Source organism: Pseudophryne corroboree, chromosome 10 (assembly GCF_028390025.1).
Source record: "Pseudophryne corroboree isolate aPseCor3 chromosome 10, aPseCor3.hap2, whole genome shotgun sequence".
Taxonomy (NCBI): domain Eukaryota; kingdom Metazoa; phylum Chordata; class Amphibia; order Anura; family Myobatrachidae; genus Pseudophryne; species Pseudophryne corroboree.
This window is the reverse complement of record NC_086453.1, coordinates 367138957-367163140: the sequence shown is the minus strand read 5'-3', so window position 1 is coordinate 367163140 and position 24184 is coordinate 367138957. Positions and strand designations below refer to the sequence as shown.

The following is a 24184-nucleotide window of genomic DNA, read 5'->3' as shown; positions in this document are numbered from 1 at the left end:
AGATGATTATCATAGTCCTTCAAATCTTGCCACTAGTTACAGTAGTTATCAATAAACCTTAATTTTGGTTCTCAGCAAGTGAGTCCCTTGCTGTTTTGGCAACCATGTATTGGGCTTTTTTGATCAGTATATTACGGTACCCTCTCTTGTGTAATATCTTAGCTAAGTCCTTGCTTTGCATTTTAAAGGTGAGATCTTTGGAGCAATTTCTCTATACTTTTATAAACTCACCTATTTTGTATTGGCGGTGGAAAGTGATGGCTTTTGTAGTGAAGAATGCTGTTGTTGCAGTTGGATTCCTATACAGGTAAGAAAAGAGATTTCCCTCTTCATAAATTATAAGTTTAAGGTCTAGAAAATGAATGGCATAGGTGAATTTCCTTCTCAAGTTTTACTTTTGAGCTTCACCATGAAGTCATGGAATTTCTATTCTGTTCCATTCCAAATCAGTAAAATGTAATTGGTGTAATATAGCCACATTGGTAAACATGTGGTAAATTCATCATTGGCATCATTGAAGACACAAACATGTACCAACTGAAGAACAGATTTGCATAAGTGGGTGCACATGCAGTGACCATGGCTGTGGCCCTGGTTAGGAGGAAAAAAATTGTTATTGAAAACAAACTAATTCCTGTTTAGTATGAATTCCAGTAGATCCAGAATTACCTTATGGAAGTCAGATTTTTTTGTATCCTTAAAAAAATTGATGACATCCATTACCTGTAGATGGATGATGCTGGTTGCTCACCTGTTTGGAGTCTTCCTCCTCTGCCAGACACACTGGTCCTCCCCGGTGGGCCGGCGAGATATTCCACATCTTTAGCATGAGGTAAAATGTGGGTATCTTGGGGTGGTCTACATAGAGAAATACATTTTCAGGTTTTGTTATCATGCTGTCTGCTTTGGCCTCATTGATGATCTAATTTTAGAGGATGGAGAAATTCTTAGTGGGGTTAAAGGTAAGGTGTCAGTAACACAATTTGTACTCTAATTGATATTAGGCTTTTTGGAGATATAGTTCTGTGGGCTATAATACAACATTGCACCCTTTATCTGAAGGTTTTATCACAACATCAGGTCATTCTTTTATTTTAATTAAGGTCTCTCTGTTCCCCACATTAAGATTGTGAATCTTCTATGCTCAAGATCTCCTAGTACTATTTTTAGAATATTCTTTATGTAAAAATTAAATTAATATACTCACTTCTGAACAGGTGTTTGTTTGGGGGTAAAATGGGAATTTTCTTTTGCATTTAAGTAATGGATCTGTGTAGGGTTCAGAAAATGTTGGTGTTGGTGAAGCGCCTCTAAATTCCTTCAGGGCTTCAAGTTCCTCATCAGAAGTTAATAATAATTCATGGGTAGAAGAAGATTCTGAATGAGAAAACCAATAATCAACTGTTGGTTGGCAAATGTAGCAGTAGATGTATTAAACCTGGACAAGTGATAAAACAGTGATAAAGAAGTGACATTGAGGTTATCGACACCACTTCCCTATCCTCCCTACTTAACTCCCTACTCTCTCCTATACTATCTCTCTCATGTTCTGAACAAGCCATTTCCTATACAATGTGTCACTTACTTCTGCACTTAACTTTGTTGCTCCACAAACCACCATTCACCCTCATAAATTAAAACCTGAACCATATCACAACAAATGCTCCGGATATCTGCAAAAATGCTCACATACTGCTGAGGGACAGTGGAGGAAGTCACGATCAAATACAGATTTCCTCCATTTCAATCTTATGCTCTCATCCTTCAATGCTGCACTTTTCTTTTCGAAACAGTCATCATTCAAGAACCTCATCTCCTCCCAGTCTTCAAACCCCTGGCACCTCTTTGCCACCCTCAACTCCCTCCTCTGCCCTCCCCCACCTCGTCTCCCCTCCTCACTCTCTGCACTTGACTTTGCCACTTACTTCACTCCAAAAATTGACTCCATACATCAGGACATCACATCCAACCAAAACATTAGCAACCAGACACCTCCTCTTCCTTGTCACTCCTCCCCTTTCCTCTAACCAACTGACATCTTTCTCCCAAGTATCTGGTGACGAAATCATGGCCATTATCCATTCCTCCCCTCTCCACCTCCCCACTTGAACCTATTCCCTCCCACCTCCTCCAATTCCTCTCTCTTTCTGACTATTCCCATCTTGCCCACCTCCTTAATCTCTCACTCTCATCTGACACTGTCCCCTCTGGCATCAAGCATGCACTCGTCTACCCTATTCTTAAAAACCTACCCTTGAACAACACACTCTCCAACAATAGACCCATCTCTTTCCTTCCTTTTACCTCCAAAGTCCTTGAACATATTGTCTACAACTGCCTTACTGCCTTTCTATCTTCTTACTCACTGCTTGACCCATTCCAATCTGGCTTCCATCCTCTCCACTCCACTGAACCCTCACGAAAGTCTGCAATGTCCTCCTTTCTGCTTAATCCAAGGTCCACTACACTATAATTATTCTTCATGACCTCTCTGCTGCTTTTGACACTGTGGCCCCCACCTCCCACACCTCTCCTTCCGCAAATTCTTCACTCCCTTGGTCTTCATGATACTATCCTCTCCTGGCTATCCTCTTTCCTCTCTGACCATTCCTTCTCTGTCTCCTCTCAAGAGTACACCTCTCCACCACATCTACTAACTGTAGGTGTCTCCCAAGGGTCTGTTCTTGGTCCGCTCCTTTTCTCTCTCTATACATCCTCTTTAGGTGAGGTCATTACCTATTCTGACTTACCATATCATCTCTATACCTATGATACTCAAGTCTACCTTTCCTCCCTGACCTCTACCCTGCTCTCCTCACTCGTGTATCCAATTGTCTCTATGCTATCTCTTCCTGGATGTCCCAGTACTTTCTTAAACTTAACATATCTAAGACTGATCTGATTGTTTTCCCACCCTCTCACACTATCTCACCTCCCACAATTTCATTATCTATTGATGGCACTACTATCCCTTCTAGCCCCTAAGTATGTTTACATGAAGTAATCCTTGATTCCTCCCTCTCCTTTAAACCACACATTCAGCACATCTCTCAAGCCTGTCATTTTCATCTCAAAAATATTTCTAGGATCAGACCTTTTCTCACCCAGGATAACACTAATGGTGCCCATACACTTGTGTGATGCCCTACTTTGCGACATCGTGGGGCATTGCACCGGCAGTTCAGGTGGGATGAAATTGCACCTGTACTGCCAAAGTGATTACCTTGCGATCATGCAATAAATCGCATGGTAATCACGTGATCGGCACATCACCATTGAGTGGGAGTGGCCTCTGGCCGCTCCCGGTAGGTCCCCATTGCACATCGCAGTGTGATATATCTCATGTGGTTTTAAAACCACATGCGATAGCACTGCAATGCGAGAGATATTAAGTGCAGCACATAATATCTTGAGACACGACATTCGAGCGGCGTGCCCGTGCATCGCATCTCAAGGTACCTAAAATGGGCATACAATCCTTCGAGGTCGAAATTAAAGGTTAGCACCGATTATCTCACAAGTGTATGGGCACCATAAGACTCTCATCCAGTATGGAAATCTCCAAACTGGATTGCAGTAATCTTCTCATATCTGCTTTGTAGCTACATATGCAGCAGTGTTCACTGAACTTTCATTTTAGACATATCTGGAACCCCCCAGGTTAATTTTGATGGTGAGCTGCACCACTATAGGGTGTTATTTGGCCCTCACACACATTCATAGCTGACGATCACCTCTCAAATCATTGGCACATGGTGATCTACAGTTTCCGTGTTGGTAATACTCAATGGTGCCATTTGTCCAGTCACAATACACCTCCACCACAGCAGCATGTGAACATTTCACAAACTGCGCTGTTTCAGAAATAATGCCTCCATTTTGCTGAAAGCTTAAATCATCCCTTTTTGCAACTCAGATAAATCCCCCTTTTTACCCAGGACAGCAATTAGTGATATGTGCAGATGGCCTATCGCACACCTTATATACCCACCAAGCCAGAGCACAACACATGACGTACTTCATGGGCTATGCACTGCTGATGTCAAAAGAAGGAGGTGGTCATAATAATGTGACTTTACCGTGTATATTTATATTACTACTGGCTGATGTGCCTGGTTTCAACGGGCAAAGGTTTGCTGGGCAAAACATTTAATCCCTTTTCACCCCCTTAGAAGTCAAGTTTAGTGGGTGGCTGCAAATAATTCTGTTTATATTCACCAGGATCCAGTTATATATATTCATCAGTAACCAGGATGTCAGTATTATCAGATGATGGTTTATCAGCCTTAGGAGCTGTCATGGGAATGCAGGTGACAGTGTGATCATCTACTGAAACAATAAATCATCATACTAATTATTTTTCAGATTTATATTTAAATATTGTCAAATATTTAAGCAATTTAATGTAAATTTTTCTAGTACAAACACGTACTGTATACAGATATTGGGCCTGCCATTGTAGAATCATAATTCAAAGCCATAGTCATTTGTTAGAAAAATAATTTAATTTTGAACAGTGAAAGTAGAATACTAATAATAGATATATGCCAAACAGGATATAACTGTGAGAGAGAGTGGAAACAGGTGGGAAATACAAACAGAAGAAAAAGGGAAAAAGAGAAGGAAGATGTAAAAAAGAAAAGAAAGAAAAAAATAGTAAGTGCATATACAAATAATATTATAAAAATAATACATAAGAGATCACGGAGATGATTATCATAGTCCTTCAAATCTTGCCACTAGTTACACTAGTTATCAATAAACCTTAATTTTGGTTCTCAGCAAGGGAGTCCCTTGCTGTTTTGGCAACAATGTATTGGGTTTTTTGATCAGTATATTACGGTACCCCCGCTTGTGTAATATCTTAGCTAAGTCCTTGCTTTGCATTTTAAAGGTGAGAACATTGGAGCAATTTCTCCATAATTTTATAAACGCACCCATTTTGTTTTGGCTGTGTAAAGTGATGGCTTTTGTAGTGAAGAAGGCTGTTGTTGCAGTTGGCTTCCTATACAGATAAGAAATTGTAAGTTTAAGCTCTAGAAAATTAATGGCACAGGTGAATTTCCTTCTCAAGTTTTGCTTTTGAGCTTCACCATGAAGTCATGGAATTTCTATTTTGTTCCATTCCAAATCAGTAAAATGTCATTGATATAATGAATCTACATTGGTATAAATGTTGTAAATTCATCATTGGCATCACTAAAGACAAAAACATGTACCACCCTAAGAACAGATTTGTATAAGTGGGTGCGCATGCAGTGACCATGGCTGTGACCCTGGTTTGGAGGAAAAATATTGTTATTGAAAACAAAATATTTCTTGTTTAGTATAAAAGGGTAAGTTGGTTACACGATGCCTCAAATGTGTATCCACAAATATGCTCACCTGTTTGGAGAGTCCTCCTCTGCCAGACACAATTGTCCTCCCCGGTGGGCCAGCAAGATATCCCACATCTTTAGCAGGAGGTAAAACGAGGGTATCTTGGTGTGTGCTACATGGAGAAATATATTTTCAGGTTTTGTTATCATGCCATCTGCTTTGGCCATATTATGATCTGATTATAGAGGATGGAGAAATTCTCAGTGGGGTTAAAGGTAGTGTTTCAGTAATTCAGTTTATCCTCTAATTGATGTTAGGCTTCCTTGAGATACTGTATAGTTTTGTTGACCATAATACTACATTGCACCCTTTATCTGAAGATTTTATCACAACATCAGGCCATTCTTTGATTTTTAGTAAGGGCTCTCTGTACCCCTCATTAAGACTGTGAATCTTATATGCTCAAGATTATTTTTTTTTTTTTTTCAAACTAGTTTTTATTAGGTTTTGCAACAGAAAATACATCAGCCAGTATGCAATACATAGACAGTCAAGCCAGGTCATACAGAAAGAAAACAAATGCGTAATAAGAGGCTTGTATAAGAGCAGACTAAACAGTATAGTTCAAAAAGAAACTATCATAATGCAGAGAATGAGAAAAGGGGAGGAATACCTGCGGTATCCTAGAAAACTGGAAACATGAGATAGAGGGGGGAGGGGAGAAGCTGGAGGGGGAGTAAAGAGGGTGCGGAGGGGGAATGAGCTTCTTCAGTACGACGTAATATAATGACAATAACAGAGTTGGTGAAAGCACAATAAAAAATAGCAATAGTCCTCTGGAGGCCTTTATATTAATATCACAATGAAATACATTTGCACATGAGTAATATAAGAAATGAAAGAGAGTGTATATCGTGGTAGAGGAAAAAGAAAGAAGGGGCAGAGGAGGAGAAGAAGGAGAATACAAGGGAGAGAGTGTAGGAGGCATGAAGTATACTTATTTCACTTAACCATCTTCCAAGAGGAGTTTTCAAAGGCAGAGGTTATTTGAGATTGGGTATCGTGATCCAATGTAGACATATAAGAGCCCCATTTTTTATAGAAACCGGCAAGACCGGAATAACCAGTGAGGACGGTGGATCTACGATCAAAGTATAAATATTGCAACATAACCTTTAAAACTTCTGAAAGAGATGGGGCAGACCTGGCGACCCAATGTTTCAGGATCGCCTTCATTGAAATAGTCTAGAGCATAGTTAACATGGGGAACAATAAGTTAATTCCTTTAACCTTATCCCATACAGAAAAATTAATGCATAAGCATGCCAGGGGGTCAGGTTGAAGAGAGATAGAGAAATGATTATTGATAAACATACAAAGTTTGTTCCAAAAATGCCTAATCTTAGTACAATTCCAAAGGCAGTGGTAGAACGAGGCTCTGGCCCCTCTACACTTGGGGCATCTATCGGAGTATGAAAAGTCAATAATCGCTTGAATATAAGGAGGTAGATAAGCTCTATGAATAGATTTGATGTGTACTTCCTGCAGGTAGGCAGAGCTCAATATTGTCATGGTGCGGTGGTGATGTGTCAACAGAGAATCATATGAGGCAATTCTCGGGATATCCGATTGCCATGAGGCAACTAATTTCTGAAGGTAGGGCTGGGAGGGTAAGTTCACTACAAGAATATAGATTTGTTTAATTTTATAATGGTGAGATTCCCAGTACTTAAGGGCCTTCGCTAAAGGTAAGGAGGGAGCAGGTAGATAGGAATCAAAATTCAGTGAGGATAAATAGTGTCTAGTTTGGAGAAAAATAAAGAAGTGGGAGAATGGAAGGGAATACCTGTCTCTCAGCATAGCGAATTGGGTAATATGACCTCCCGGCTCAAACACTTGGGAAGCGGAGCACAGCCCCCTCTCCCGCCACTGAAGGAATAGAGAATTATGAAGAGAAGGGGTGAAAGATGGGTTCCCCCATAAAGATACATAAGGGGAAGCAGTGTGATCGCTCTTCGGTTTTTTGTGTAATTTCACCCAGCTAAAGTAAGTGTCTCGGAACAGAGGGTGTTCCAGGACAGAAGGCGGGATAGAGGACTTCTTTGTATGTGGGAGAGCGCAGGGGGAGAAGGGCTTGAAAGCATTATTATCTAGGGCCAAATCAGTATAAGTACTTTTGCCCAATAGCCAGTCAGCAGCATAGCAAAGAAAAGCCGTGAGAGAGTAAGAAAGAAAATCAGGGATGCCAGCACCACCAACAGATTTATCCATCACAAGTTTCGCATAGGCAATTTTTGGCTTTTTCCCTTGTCATAAAAAGCGCGTCATTCTCTGGCAATATTAACCCCTAAATATTTAAAATACGACGGAGTAACCGTGAAGGGGGAGGTGAGAGTAAGGGAGGAGAGTAGAGGAGGGGGAATGTGTATAGGCAATAATTCAGATTTGGTGACATTGACCTTATATCCCACTGTTTTCCCGAAATCTGAAATCAGTCTTAAAATTTATGGGACTGAAGAAAGCAGATCAGAGACAAATAGCAACATGTCATCTGCAAACAGAGCAAATTTAAGCTCAACATCACCAACATGAATACCTGTATATGCTGTGGATAGCCGAAGGGCCACAGCCAGAGGTTCCAAGGCTATAGCAAATAGGAGTGGGGAAAGTGGGCATCCCTGGCGTGTGAATTTTTCTATAATGAAAGGGTCAGAAAGGAAGCCATTGCATGAGATCTGAGTAGCTGGGGATGAATATAAGATATCAATGATGAAGGCCTCTGGGAAATGAAAGCGATGGAGAGTGTCATAGAGGTGTGGCCATTCGATAACATTGCTGGAGGGGGATACAGAATTTTGGCAGGTATAAAGGGCCACAGAAACCTTCCGCACATTGACCACCGAGTGTCTGCCGGAGATGAATCCAGTCTGGTCAGGGTGAACAATGTGGGAAATAATAATTTTGAGACGGTCATCCAGAAACTTAGCTAGTAATTTGTAATTGAGATTGAGCAGGGATATTGGGCGGTAAGAGCCCGGGAGGAATAAGTCCCTGCCAGGTTTAGGAAGCAGTTTGAGAATAGCCTAGTTGAAATGGGGGGTGGGGTGTCAGCCAACATTAAAGAATTGAACACGGCAACAAGAACATTATCAATTTTAGGGAGGAGGAGTTTATAAAATTTGCCACTGTAACCGCCTGGTGCTTTGTTAGGTTTCAGCTGTTTAATTGCCAGCTGTACCTCATCTAGGGTGATCGGGCTTGGAGTAGAGAGGCCATGTTGTCTGAAAGGGAAGGGCAAAGCGTCCCAGAAAAGAGGAAGATTGGAATGAGCAGAAACATAGGTGGGAGAAGGGGGGTGAGGAAAGGGGGGATGTGTGAGCTAGGGAAGAAGGCGGGATAGAGGAGGCCTGCAGTGACTTGTCAGGTAACGTTGAAGTGTAGAAATGAGTGTAATATAGCTGCATAATATGGGAAATTTGTTTGTTCGTAGAAGTCAATATGCCCTGTTGTGTACGAAGGGGGTGAACAACTGCAGGGGAGAAAGAACCCTGTTACAGGTTAGAAAGTAAGCAAGCAGATTTATTGTCAAATTGATGGAACCTGTGGTAGATCGAGAAGAGGTATCTGTCACCCATCTCAGTCAAAAACTCATCGAAATGAGTCTTGGAGACAAGATAGGCTTGTTTCATGATGGGGGAGGGGGCTAATTTGCATGCCTGAAAAGCCTTAGACAAAGAATCCTGGAGCGATAGGTAATGCGCAGAGTATTTCCTATTTGAAGCTGCAGTAAATTAAATAATTGCTTCTCTGAGTACAGCCTTTGCCGACATCCAAAACAGAGAAGGGTCTAATGGAATATGTGCAGAATTATTTGTGTAGAAGTCATCCCATGCAGCATCTAGGAAGGATTTAAATGTAGAAGAGTGACATAGTCTGGATGGAAACTTCCACAGTTTAGTTGATCCTTGTTCATCAAGGAAATGAATAGTAGAGGAAACCACTGCATGGTCGGAGAGAGAGATAGGAGCAATAGTACAATCAGTGACTTGAGGGAACAGAGCATGAGAAACAAAATGGTAGTCAATGTGGGAGAGGGAGCCATGCGCCACTGAGAGACAAGTATAATCCCTATCAGTCGGATGCAAAGTTCGCCATAAATCCACAACTTGTAGAGTTGAGGAAAATTTTTTAATACCCACCTTAGGAAGGGAGGGGTGTGTGCCACGTACCAGTGATTTATCCATCAGCTGGGAAGAAACTAAATTAAAATCACCCCCAATGATAAGATTGTCACCCTTATGAGGGGTCAAAATGGTAATTAGCTGTTGAAAATATGACCTAGAGTAAGGGGGGTGCATAAATATTAGCTAGCATAAACCGTTTGCCTAGCAGATTGACAGATACTACTACATATCTACCAAGGTCGTCAACATTGACTAGTAAAGTTTCAAAGGAGAGGGAACGACTTACCAGGATAACTACACCACGGGCTCTGGAATTGTAGGAAGTGGAAGCCATTACAGACCAACCCAGCATATCCAGTTTCTCTGTTTCAGAAGGAGTCAGGTGTGTTTCCTGGAGAAATGCCACATCCACGCCGCTCTTCCGTAAATAGAGCAGAAGCTTCCTCCTCTTTGCTGGAGAATGAACTCCTCCAACTTTCCACGTGGCTCAGCGTAGACTATGCATCACTCACGTAAACAGGGGGAAAAAGAAGTAAAAATAAAATTGTAAAGAAAAAAGAAAAAAGGCCTCCAGTACAAAATAACAGTAAAGTATGTCAGCAGCCAACATCACTGTAAAGCATGAAGAAGTGCATAGGGGGAGAGGTAAGAAAGAAGGGTCAATAGGAGATCAACAAGAGGAGAGAGGAAAAAGGGGGAAAACAGTGCTAAGAGAAGGCAACCAAACGCACGCTGTTGATGCCAAGCTTCCTATACATGAAAAACAGGGTAACAGAACAATCACAAAACTCATCCGGCGTGAAAGGATAGATCCGTTCCCTCCCCCCAGACAGTAGAGAAATAATGTTGAGGCCGGGGGACCTCCACAGTGAGCGGTGAAATGAGTATACATGAACATGTATGGTGAACATGCATGTCATAGAAAATCAATAAAATGCCGTAAACACACACATAAACAGGAATATCAAACATTAAATGGGTGAACCGGTATTGAAGTATGAGCAAAAGGTGGGCATGGAAAACACCAAGAATAATCAAATACGGAGAATGGAGAAAAAACAATGGCACATCAGAAAGTCCGGAATACTTCATGAGAAATGCTGTTAGTAGCAAAAGGCATTAACTTGCGGAGTCGGAGATGTCAGTATCTTTGGCTTGGGAGAGCTCCTGGTTGTGATGCCATAGCATCAGGTGGGTTGGAAAAATCTTTGAATGAGGAACCATCGTATGGTCGGAGCCTGGCGGGATACAGAATGCCAAATTTGCGTCCCTCAGCAACGAGACGTGCAGGGGAAAAGGAATTCCTAGCCCTTGACAGCTCAGCAGAATAGTCCTGAAAAATATGTAGCTTGTGACATTCCCATGATAGGGTTTAGCCTAGTGAGTAGCCAACCAGATTTCCATTTTATGCAGATAGTTCAAGCAGCGGAACAGAGTAACCCTGGGTCTCGGTCTGTTAGGGGTCGGTGTTGGGCCCACCCTATGAAGCCTCTCTATAACCATGTCTTGGCAAACCGCCTCTATGCCTAAGAGTGAGGGGAGAGTGTTTCAGACAAAATGGGCCAGAGCTGTCCCTTTGATAGATTCAGGGAGGTCAACCAGCCTAATGTTATTACGACGCAATCTATTTTCGATGTCGCCGATCTTGTTCCAAAGCTGGTAAATTTCAGTAGTGAGGCGTTTTATAGAGTGCTGCAGATCACTAATATCATGGGAGACAACACCAATCTGTTGTTCATTAACAGTAACCCTGTGGTTCAATTGCTGTAACTGGCCAGTGATATCAGCCACTGCTTTAGAAAGGAGAGGGGACATAGTGGCTGTAATGGCTTCCACTACCTCTCTGTATGTACAAGGGGCGTCACAGCCCAGACTCACATGCCTTCCAGAAGATGGTCCCTCAGCTGTGGGTTTCTTATGGAGAGGGAGTGCGCTCTCAGCAGCGGTATCCGGCGCCATGTTCTCTGCAGCGTGCCTCTTTTCCTGGCGTGGAGGCTGCGGTGGCTGCTGATCTGACAGACAGTGTGGCGCAAGGGGGCCAGAAAGTGGTCCATCGGCAGGGTGTGGGGAGGCAAAGGCACTGTGGAGGGCTCCGGGACCAAAACAAGATGTAGAAGCCTTGTAAAAGATGATTGCAGGGGAGCTGGGAACGGAGATCAGAAATGGATTGAAAATAGAAGTGTCCTAGTCCTATTTAATAGAATATTATTTATTTAAAAATGTAATTAATATACTCACTTCTCAACAGATCTTTGTTTGGGGGTTGAATGGGTATTTTCTTTTGTATTTAAATCATGCATCTGTGGAGGGTTCAGAAAATGTTGGTGTCGGTGAAGCTCCTCTAAATTCCTCCAGCGATTCAAGTTCCTCATCAGAAGTTAATAATAATTCCTTGGTAGAAGAAGATTATAAATGAGAAAAAACAATAATCAACTGTTGGTTGGCTATGTAGGGGTAGATGTATTAAGCCTGGACAAGTGATAAAACAGTGAAAAAAAAGTGACATTGAGGCTATCAACACCACTTCCCAATCCTCCCTGCTTGACTTCCTTCTCTCTCCTATTCTGTCTCTCTTATGCCCTGAACAAGCCACTTCCTATACAATGCTTCCCTTACTTCTGCTCCTAACTCTGTCGCTTCACAAACCACCATTCACCCTCAAAGATCAACACCTGAGCCATGGCACACCAAATGCCCCAGATATCTGCAAAAATGCTCACATACTGCTGAGGGACAGTGGAGGAAGTCACGCTCTAAAGCAGACTTTCTCCGTTTCAAACTTATGCTCTCATCCTTCAGTGCTGTACTTTCCCTTGCTAAACAGTCATAATTCAAGAACCTAATCTCCTCCCAGTTTTCAAACCCCTGGTGCCTCTTTGCCACCCTCAACTCCCTCCTCTGCGCTCCCGCACCTCGTCTTCCCTACGCATTCTATGCTGTTGACTTTTCCACTTCACTTCCAAAATTGACTCCATACATCAGGACATCACATCCAACCAAACCATCAGCAACCAGCCACCTCCTCTCCCTTTCCACTCCTCCCCATCCCTCTTACCAACTCTGACATCTTTCTCCCAAGTATCTGGTGAGGAAATCATGGCCCTTATCCATTCCTACCCTCTCCACCGCCTCCACTTGACCCTATTCCCTCCCACCTCCGCTTCCCCTCTCTTTCTGCCTGTTCCCATCTTGCCCACCTACTTAATTTCTCCCTCTCATCTGGCACTGTAACCTCTGCCTTCAAGCACGTACTTGTTTCTGCTAATCTTAAAAAACCTATTCTTGATCAACACACTCTCCAACTCTGGCCTATCCTGGCTATTATCCTTCCTCTCTGACTGTTCCTTCTCTGTCTCCTGTTATGACTCCACCTCCCCACCACTTTCACTAACTGTAGGTGTCCCCCAAGGGTCTGTCCTTGGTCCACTCCTTTTCTCTCTATATGTCTTATTACTTATTCTGACTTACCATATCATCTCTATGCTGATAATTCTCAAGTCTACCTTTCCTCCCCTTACCTCCATCCTGCTCTTCTCTCTTGTGTATCCAATTGTCTCTATGCTATCTCTTCCTGGATATCTCAGCACTTTCTTAAACTTAACATATCTAAGACTGAGCTGATCATCTTCCCACCAGCTGACTCTATCACACCTTCTACAATTTCATTATCTATAGATGTCACTCCGTCTCCTGAAGCCCCTAAGTATGTTTTCTTGGAGTAATCCTTCACTCCTCCCTCTCCTTCAAACAACACATTCTGCAACTCTCTCAAAGCTGTCATTTTCATCTCAAAATATTTCTAGGATCAGACCCTTTCTTACTCAGGATACCACTAAGACCCTAATCCACTCCCTGGTCATCTCCATAATGTATTACTGTAATCTTCTCCTATCTGGCATCCTTGACAAATGCCTCTCTCCACTCAAATCTATTCTCAATGCTGCTGCTCGGCTCATCTTCCTCACCAAATGTACTGCATGCACTTCCCCTCTCTTACAAGCCCTTCACTGGCTTCCCTTCCCCTTCTCCACCTCTCCCCCTCAGACTCTCCTCCTCTTTACAAAATTTCAAACGGGCTCTCAAAACCCACTTCTTCACTAAACGCTGCTGTCTTTTATCCTAAACATTCTGTCCCATACTCTCTTTCAGCCCCATCTGTGCCCCTCCCCTGTAGAATGTAAGATTTTATGAGCGGGGCCCTCTTCCCTCATGTGCTTTTCCATCTTTGACTTAAACCTATCTATTTTTCAATACACCATTCGATGACACCTAGTCCCCCAGTTTTCTGTCGCCCTGATATTTATATTGTCTACTGATGCAGCAATGTTTATATATCCTTTACTTGTCCTATATTGTCTTGAACTGTAAGTAACTGTTTTCTTGCTTTGCCTATTTGTTTATGTACTCTGTAACTGGGTGCTGCAGATCCCATGTGCCACTGTATAAATAAAGGAAAATAATAATAATAATAATAATAATAATAATAATGATGCATATCTCTAATGAACACTGACCCCTCAAGAAGACAGACAGATCCCTGATATATCCGGGGACTATGGAGAAAATGTATTAAGCGAATGAGTATTGTGTGTGGAGCCGCACTAGTCAAATAATTTTCGTAAAGTACCACATTAGGTATTACAATAAAGAAACCAATATACATGCAGTTATCAAGTAAATCTTAAACTGCTAATAACTGGCGGTGCTCCCAGGAATTTTGTAGGTTATACTACAATTGGAGAAAGCGAGAGAAAAAGACAAAAAAAACTTTTTTGGGAGCACTCATTTGTTATGATAGAAATAATATATGTAATGTTAAAACATAACCTTTAATTAAACTTGAAAAGAAACTTTTGGGCAAAAAAGAAATAAGTCTCGTGTGTGGTATTGTCTGTTAGTAAAAATCTTATTTAACCTTTTTAACAAATGAGGTATAAGATAATTGAGAAGGTGAAAATATCATAGGGATAGTGAAGGATACCAATTGGTTTCTTAGAATTTCAGGGTATCCAAAGAAAATCACTGTACATGCCTGAATTTGGGGATACCTGGATTAGGACAATGTTGGCTTTGTAAGAATGGAGCTCAAGAGGTTTGTAAAGAGGATGGAGCATGGAATGCGGTGGGGTTAGTTGATAAGAAGGGGAGCAGGGGGATTTTGAACAGGGGCCCACTACACCTGGTATTCTCAGGAGGTTTCCCGTCCTGATACTGACCAGGCCATGCCTGCTTAGCTTCCGAGATCGGACAGGATCGGGCGTATTCAGGGTAGTATGGTAGTGGGCCAATGATGAGGGAAAAAACAAGGGGGGGGGAGGGAAGAAGAAAGGAGAAGAAGAAGAAAAGGAAATGAAACACTTCTATTTTCTGTACTCTAATAAATCGATACCATGATGGTCCGAAATGGTTTTTCCAGATAAGAGAGTGTGTGGGGATTTTGGGGGGAGGGCAAAGTTGATCTTTGAAATGGCCCACTGCACCTGGTATTCTCAGGAGGTTCCCTTCCTAATACTGACCAGGCCATACCTGCTTAGCTTCCGAGATCGGACAAGATCGGGCGCATTCAGGGTAGTATGGCCGTGGGCCTTTCATAAAGGAGAAGGAGAGGTCACACCCTGCTAACTGTACTTTGCATGAATCAGGACAAAATGATCCGAGATGGTATTTCCAGAGAGGAGTGTGTGTAAAGAGATGAAGGAGTTGAGATGGAAAGAAGAATGAAGGAGGGGGGGGGGGGGAGAAAAGGAGAGATGTTGATTGTATAGGTCTCCAAATTGGAGATCAAATGATAGTAACTAAATGCTCATGGGGAAAATACCCCCCCAAAAATTCACAGATTCGCTGTGTGATGTTGTGAGTGATATACTGACAAAAGTTATACAAGTGCAGGGTTGATTTTTAACTAAAGGAGACCCACATAATAGATGAAGAGCTCAAGGCTGGCTCACAACAATTAGTTAGAACACACACATGTGTACTGTTGCTTGTTCCATAGAAGCAGAGAACAATTAGTGATAATGAATAAATAATCATGGGGAAAAAAATATATACCCCCCCCAAGGAAATTCACAGACTCGCTGTGGTATTTGTGGGAGATATACTGACACAAGTTATACAAGTACAAGGTTGCTTGTTAACTGGGGGAGACCCAAAGGATAGATAAAGAGCTCAAGGCTGGCTCACAACAATTTGTTAGAACACACAAATGTGTACTGTCACTCGCTCTATAGAAACAAAGAACAGTTTAGTAAATGAAAAAAGTTTTAGAGCTCAGGATTGGCTCACAAAAGATACATTAGACCTCATTCCAACCTCTTAAGGACTGCCATGACATTGGAAAATAATAAATAAGTTTGCACTTAAATGTACTGCCATAACATTGCAAGATAATAGATAGTTTGCACTCAAATGCTGCTGATAGTACAAGACATGCAGATATAGGTATACATTAGTGTAAATAACAGGTAACATAATTGTGATTGATATCCATCTGGGGCTTGAGCGGGGAAGTAATGAAATATGGACTCTAAATAGTCCTATATTACCAACAGTGCTTCTGTTGCTATGAGATAATGCCGCAGGAGCAATTGGTTAAGGGGGAGAGAGTAAATGATCAAGTCCTGGTGGTTAAGTGTGTTACCGCAGCCGCAACGAGTGCGGTCAGTGTTGTCCAGGAATCCCCCAGCGTTCGCCCGCTAGCAGTGATGAACGCGGCCGCCCGCTTCCGGACTGGGCGTGGCCGCGATGACGTCACCGAAGGACGTCTCTCGACGTACGTTTCACCTAGGTAGGCTTGGTCACGAGAGCCTCTCTCTACTGCTCTCTTGTGACCAGTATATGAGTACTGGATTAGCCAATAAAGTTGAAAAGAGGATGATGGATAGATGACTGGACCAATCAGGTCATTACTGGAATCATAGATGCGGCCATTTTGGAAAAGGGAAAGGAAGGATTGTTTGTGAACCAGGAGTAGGGAAACCGTGCGTGATAATGAGTGGAGAAAATTGTGTATATGAGAATGTACTTTGGAATGGATACAGGGCTAAATGAAAAAAATGAAAAAAAAATGATAAAATGAATGAAAAATGATGTGAAATGAATTATAAGGTATAAGAATATATAAAATTAAATTAAAATAAAATAAAAATAAATATAAAAATAAAATTAAAAATAATAATAAATATAAATAAAAATAAAAATGAAAATAAATATAAATAAATATAAAAATGAAATAAAAATAAAAATAAATAAAAATAAAAATAAATATAAATATAAATAAATATAAATATAAATAAAAATAAAAAATAATAATAAATAATAAAAATAAAAATAAATATAAAAATAAAAATAAAATAAATATAAAAATAAGAATAAAAATAAATATAAATAAATATAAAGGGAGATATGGGTGAGAAACCTGTTGAAACATGCAGGGGGAGGGGCTAGATGATGTCGTGAATGGGTATGAAATGTGGAGTGTAGCAGGGTGGTGCAGAATAGTGGGAAAATGAAAAAAATAAAAAAATATAAAATGTGATGTATGTGTAAGCATAAATTGGGACAGAATTTGGTGAAGTGATTGTGTGAGTAGAAGTAACATGATATGTGGGTATGTAAGGGGTGTAAGAGTGATAGTGAGGAGTGTAGTATGAGTGTGGTGCAGTTGGACTGAAAAGAAAGAAGATAAAAATGTGAGGGAGGTGCAGATGGGAAGTGAGGTGAAGGAAGGGGGGTTGGATGGTGGGGACGGGAATGGAAGGAGGGGGGGTTGTTATATTATGAGTTGTGGGGGGTGGTGGGTGGGGGGTGGAAAAATGGGATTGATATTGATGGTTGTGATGTCATGGAATAGATGATGAATGGAAATCGGGGGGGAGGGGGGGGGAAAGGAAGAAATGTGGAAAGATGTGTGGGGAAAAGAGGAGGAGAGAAAATATCAAAAAATGGTAAAAAAATGGTTAGAGGTGGGATGAAGGACTGATGGGAAGGATGGAGAGGAAGGGAGAAGCACTGGGGTGGGGGAGGGGAAAAGAAAAGGGGGGGGTTTAAAAGGAAGGGGGGGGGGTTTGTGATGGGGAACGGGGAAGAAAGGGGGGGGGGGTTTGGGGGAGGATTGGGCAGAGCAACCAAGAAGGATTGGTGGGAAGGGAAAGAAAAATGGGGAGGTTTTTGGGAAAAGGGGAAAAGGGGGGCAGTTGAAGTGGAGAAAAACAGGAGTGATGATAGGGAATATAAAATGGAATATAAATGTAGAGGGGCTAATGGGGGTTATAATACCAAGGTAAGGAGATGGGAAAGAGATCTACTAATCAGGTATGTAGAAAGATGCTGTAGTTGATGTTTTCGTTCAGTCCTTTTGGCATAAGAGTGTCCAATTTAAATATCCATTCTGATTCCTTCTTCTGAAGTATCATGTTGTAGTCTCCTCCTCTCATACCCATTTTGATATGTTCCAGGCCGGAGATGTTCAAGTCCTCTGCTCGGCTGTTGTGAAATTTTAAAAAATGCCTGGCGACTGTGGTAAGCTTCTTGAAATGAGCTAAATCAGATTTAACATTTCTCACTGTGCTCATATGTTCAAGTGCCCTAACTTTGAGCATGCGGGATGTCATGCCCACATATCTCAGGTTGCAAGTGCATGTGATGCAGTAGATCACATTCTCTGTTCTACAATTAAAGAAGTCCTTTATTGTGATCCGTTGATTAAATCTGTCTGTCACTTCTGTAAGGTTAGTGACATGTGGGCACAACTTACAGTTACCGCACGGATAGCTGCCTTTGAGAGGTCTTGGCTTCGAAGGGTGTGAAAAGTAGCTTTTAACTAATGTATCTTTTAGATTCGGTGCCCGTCTCCAGCTCATGTTGATGTTCTGGCCTATATGGTCCGAGAGATCTTGATCCATTTTGAGGATATGCCAATGTGTTTGTAAAATCTTTCTTGCGTCCTTCCAATTCGTACAGAAATCCCCAATGAATCATAAAACATTTTTGTCTGCTTTGGTTTTCTCAACCGGAAAGATCAAAGAGTCCCTTTTCACTTTTTGTACTTCAGATTTAGCTCTTTTGATAAGTCTGTTGCTGTACCCTCTTTCCTTGAGTCTAGCTGCCAGTTCAATGCTCTTTATATGGAAGGTGGAATCTTTTGTACAATTTCTTTGTAATCTAAGGAATTCACCTTTGGGAATATTTCTGATGGTTGGTGGAAAGTGACTGCTCGTTGAATGGAGCACGCTGTTGGTTGAGGTTGCTTTTCTGAAAATTTCTGTCGCTATTGTATTGGTCTCGTCTCGGTATATCCTAAGATCAAGGAATGGTACACTAGACTTGCTGCTGGTGTATGTGAACTTCATGTTGATCTGGTTGTCATTGAGAGAGCAGATATATTGGTCCAATTTGTCCTGGTTACCATCCCAGATCAGAAAGATATCGTCAATATAACGTATCCACATTGTGATATGGTTGGTGTATTCTTCTTGATTTTCACTGAACACTAACTCCCGTTCCCACCAGCCTAGAAAAAGGTTTGCATAGGTGGGGGCACATGCCACCCCCATAGCTGTGCCTCGAGTCTGTATGTAGAAGCGGTTATTGAATAAGAAATTATTGTGACTTAACACAAATTGGAGTAATTCCAGAAGGAATTCTTGGAAGTCACCAAAGTCTCCCATGGATAGAAAATATTTCACTGCTGTTAGGCCCAAATCGTGTTTGATAGATGTGTATAAAGATTCAACATCTAATCCCACCAATATGTGGGAGTCCTCCAGTTGTATGCCTTGTATTTTCTTCAAAACATCTGTTGTGTCTTTTACATATGACGGCAAGCTGAGGACATGTTGTCGCAGATGGACATCCAGAAAAACAACTGGCTTTTTCCAGAAGGCCCCCATTGCCTGATATAATAGGTCGTCCAGGTGGATTGTCCATATTTTTGTGGACCTTGGGCAGTAAATATAATGTCGGTGTTCTAGGATGTGGGGTGTTCAGGTAGTCCCATTCTGTTTTGGTAATGGTGCCATACTGTAGGTGTTTATCAATGATCCTGGAGTACAGAGTTCTGAAATTCTGTGTTGGATCAAATAAAGTCGTCTTGTAGCAGGAGGTGTCCTTCAGTTGTTTGTTGGCTTCCTTGAGATATAGTGTGGTAGGCCATATCACTATGTTTCCTCCTTTGTCCGACATTTTAATTTGTACATCATCCCATTTCTGTATTCGCTTTACGGCTTCCTTCTGTTTTCTAGACAGGTTCCCAAAAGTTCTGTGTGATTTCTGACGTCGATAGAGTGTGTCGAAATCTCTTGATACCAGATCGAGAAATACCTTTATTTCAGGACACTGATTATCTTGAGGAAATTTTTTTCCAAAAAAGACAAAGACATACCTCTACCCGGTGATGACACATGTAACTTATCACAACAGGATCAGGATGCTTTGGCCATCCTAGAAGAACTATCCGATGAACAACCCTCCACATCTGCTCGTCCCATTTGTAAAAATAAGTCTACATTCTATCCTCAAGATAATCAGTGTTACAGGCCAGCGATACAATTACCATTCCCTCAATGCATCCTCCTCTTAATATATCTCTCTCTCTCAGCAAATAAATACAGGAACTGGTCTGGCAACATCTCCACCATCATCTGTCCGCTTTCCTACTGGCAAATACTAATGTGCGGACAGGTTTTTCTCCATTTCTGACGTTAATTTCTTGATTTTTATTTTATTTGGGGGGTTTTACTATATATATATATACACGAATGATACCATACTTACCAGTTCCACTGGTCTCAGCCACTTCCCCCGCAGGCTACTGCTCTTCTTGTACCGGTTGGATACTCCTCTGAGTGCATGAGAAATGGCTGAAAACAATCAGGTCACCTTCTCCTCCTAAATAAAACTTCAACATTCATTAGTACATATATAGGTTACAGTCATATTTTTCATATTTTTATTATTTTCTATAGTTTGTATGCTGGCCGTAACTGCTTCCACATCTACATATGGCGGTGTACTTGCATTCTTTTTTTTCTTCCTACTTGTTTATTGTTGCTACAAGTTCAAACAGTTCTTATATTTCCATTCTAGTCTTATACTACTTTGGTTAGACATACCACCTGCAATACCTTAGGATCAAACTCACCAACCCCTCTTGCTTCCACAGGTTTAAACAATTTGTATGACTGACCCTTTCTTTTCTGGATTTTAATCAGACATATTCTAATCTTTAAGTTCTGCAGTACCTCTGGCTCAAAGCTGCCCACCCTAGGGAATGATACCCTATCTTTGTCAGTCATACGTATCCATTCAGACAAAAAGTCTTCAGCATGGGGACCATATTTTACACACATAATAACTTCAGCATAATAACTTCAGCCTGAACCCTGCCTAAACGTCTCTCACTTGAGCAACTGGCTTCCATATTAGTGGGTCTTGCCTTCTCAGCTATTCCCACATATACCAAAATACTCAATGCAAGAAGACGGTGGAAGTCTCTCCGAGCGCCTTCCACTCGCTCTCGCCCATGTTGGCCAGTACTACTATACACTGTCGATAGTGGATCGCAATGTACCCAACTTAGGGCTCCTATAAGACCTTACAGCACCGTCATTTCTTTTGATGGAGGTTCTGTTGGAATATTTTCCTGAGAGAGGCCGCGAAAAATTCCTTTTCAGTATCTTTCCACTGGAATTTTTTTGTAGGGTGAAAAAAGAGAAATTAGATAACTATTATTCACCCTTTCCAGAGGAAGCCCACCAGGGAGATTTCCCAACGTTATCAAAGAAAAACCCCTTTGTCTATACAATCACGTCTGCGTATGCCTTTCCACAGCACATATGACACAATGGTATCACGTTGTGCTGTGTAGAACACACGGACATGCGATGCAATAGCCCAGCCTATAGATACTAGTTATCTATATGCCCTATGATTGCTGTAGACCACCTGAAACACCTAGACCAAGCTAGACCACCTAGATTTGGGACACCTAGATCACCTAGACCACTTCAGACCATCTAGTTTTGATCACGCAAGGTAGCGAACCCTACACCACCAGGCCTCTACTAACCCAGTGTTCCACAACGGGATCCCGAATTCCTGGGTTCAGCTCCACTCACTCCGCTTTCACTCACTCAAATACACCTGTTTTTTTCTGTACAGAAAATTGTTTTACTCCCCTAATTCAGCAGCTTTATTCCAGAGGTGCTTACAGTTTTTTAAACTAAATTTAGAGTAACCTGCTTTTGAAATCGGATAGTTATGTGCTATTGTATTAAATGTCTAATATTCCACTTAATTGAACAAATATCGTGTGCTTTGTACTTAGCGTCAGAATTCCTACGCAACCTTGTGTAACCACACGACCAGCATGCCTTTTAGACTACGAGCGCTCTACCACACAGTCTCTATAAATGTGAGCAATGCTAACTATAATCACTCACAAGCATAACCCACGCTTGTTCTGTGTAACCCTTTATAACTGGGCCAGACCTGTGGTTTTTTTCTTCTTATAATTACTCCCTTAAATACATTTATTTCAAATTTATCTGTACAGCAAAGAAATGTATCTGATTTCACACAGATCCATAATGACTGCAATAATCTATAATTTAAATGATATGATTCAGATTGGATAGCTATCTTGCAGAACATACACTGATATAAATATACACATAATTATAATAATATTATATATATGTATCATTCACTGGCCTCCTATGAGACACGTTACCTCTTTACTGCCTCTAATTTGTATCTCAAAGATATGTGCTTTTCACTACTAAAAAAAAGTAGTTACACAGGTTAATTTGCATTTCAATGGCTATCCTCCACAAGTCTTGGAAGAAAAGAAAGAAAAAAAAAAAACTCTTTTTTTTCTTTTTCACAGACAAGAAGGATTAAAAAAAAACACTTATCTCCCCATTTACTCTCACTAGGCCCAATTGAAACTATTTGTAATTGACTATGACATGGGTTAAATAAATGCATTGTTAACTCATAAATGGTGCTATGAATTTGACAAAGGAAACTGATTGTTCTGAGCACACTGAAAATCAGCTATTTAGAAAGCGACCTTCCTAAAATGGCCACTGCTCCTCCCCCTTCCACATCCATGAGGATTACACAAGATGGTGGACAGGCCATGTGGTTAGGCTAAAATGGAGGACAAACCATGCGGCTCCATTGTCACAAATAAATCACAAATTATGCAAGCACCAGAAGTTTCTTTAGGCCTGAGTTTAAAAAAAAACTATATCAAGGCTATGCAGCAACTTTTAAATGTACTTTTAAATCTACTTAACAGATAAACAATCCAATCTGAATCAAACACAATATGACTTATTTGAACTTTGTTTTGCAACAATAAAAATACGCTTTAGCATCTTAAATATTATGAAAAACACATTGTCCCTTGAATTTTCATATCATCGGCTTACTGATAACACAACAGAACACACGGATATGATTTCTCAGCGTCACAATGCGTCCACCATAAGCTGATCAACCACAGCGTCGCGTTTGTAATGTACAGTGCATCATTAGGACCGTGATATCGCGGACGAGCCCTCATCTGTAAATACCAAATTGCTTTCTAACAAATATTTAAAATGCCCGCACTAATATATATTGTAGACGCCTGCACATCTTATTACCATGTGCCATGAATGTACGCTAAACATCGCAAAACACTGCATCCCATAAGAGAAAATAATACAAGCACACCTTATCTGAGTTCCAAAGCTCATTGATGTATATATTTGTTATTAAAAGGATATGTATTCAATATATCACAATGTACAGTATACATATAGTTACATGGTTACAATTTATACAATAATCAGTTGATACAAAATACATACAGTTACAGGCAAGCGATACAATTACCATTCCCTCAATGCATCCTCCTCTTAATATATCTCTCTCAGCAAATAAATACAGGAACTGGTCTGGCAACATCTCCACCATCGTCTGGGACAAAACAGCAACTAACTCCTGTGTGTCTCTGTAATGTGTTATCTAGTTTGGGGGAGTGCACACATCTAGTCTAAGGGAGGGAACTTTCTCATTCATGATGTGTCACTGGTCTATTCATATGCTAACCAGGTTCAGCCTTAAAGACATCAAAAGGGCTGGCTGAGTTTCCTGTCCACCACCTATTTGGAAATTTCTATTGTTCTAATAAAAGTGATTTTAGCTTTCATACATTTAATCATAACTACTTGTTGCAATGTCCTACAACTTAATAACAAGTATCAAATGAATCTGCACATTAATCTGGTTGATTTAATACCAAATACGACATGTCTATCTTGCTCGCTCCAATAATACGCATACATGACGTTACTCCATTTTATAATTTTAAATCATTATGATGTATGGTGCTTGATATTATTATAATTATGTGCTGTATGAAATATGTGTCGAATCCATCTCTGTGGCATGTCCGTGTAAATGCGTGTGTTACCATATATTGCTGTGCTCGCTGCGAGTATTTGCAAGCATAGCGACTTATATGTGTGGAGTCTGTATGTTCTTTCTGTGTAATATTTTTGACTTCGACAAGTAGTACAGTGCAGCATTTTGGTGACCACCAGTATAGTAGTACAGTACAGTGGTCCATTGCTGTATCTTGCAGCTCCGTGTCACTGTAAGTATTCATATCTGTGCTGCATTGTTGTGAG

The 24184-nt window shown here is 41.0% G+C and overlaps 2 pseudogenes; both read right to left on the bottom strand.

The window, feature by feature from the left end:
* Positions 1–14670: 14670 nt before the first annotated feature.
* On the bottom strand, positions 14671–14788 carry LOC134967518 (5S ribosomal RNA; annotated as a pseudogene).
* A 183-nt stretch (positions 14789–14971) lies between these two features.
* On the bottom strand, positions 14972–15088 carry LOC134968173 (5S ribosomal RNA; annotated as a pseudogene).
* Positions 15089–24184: the final 9096 nt, after the last annotated feature.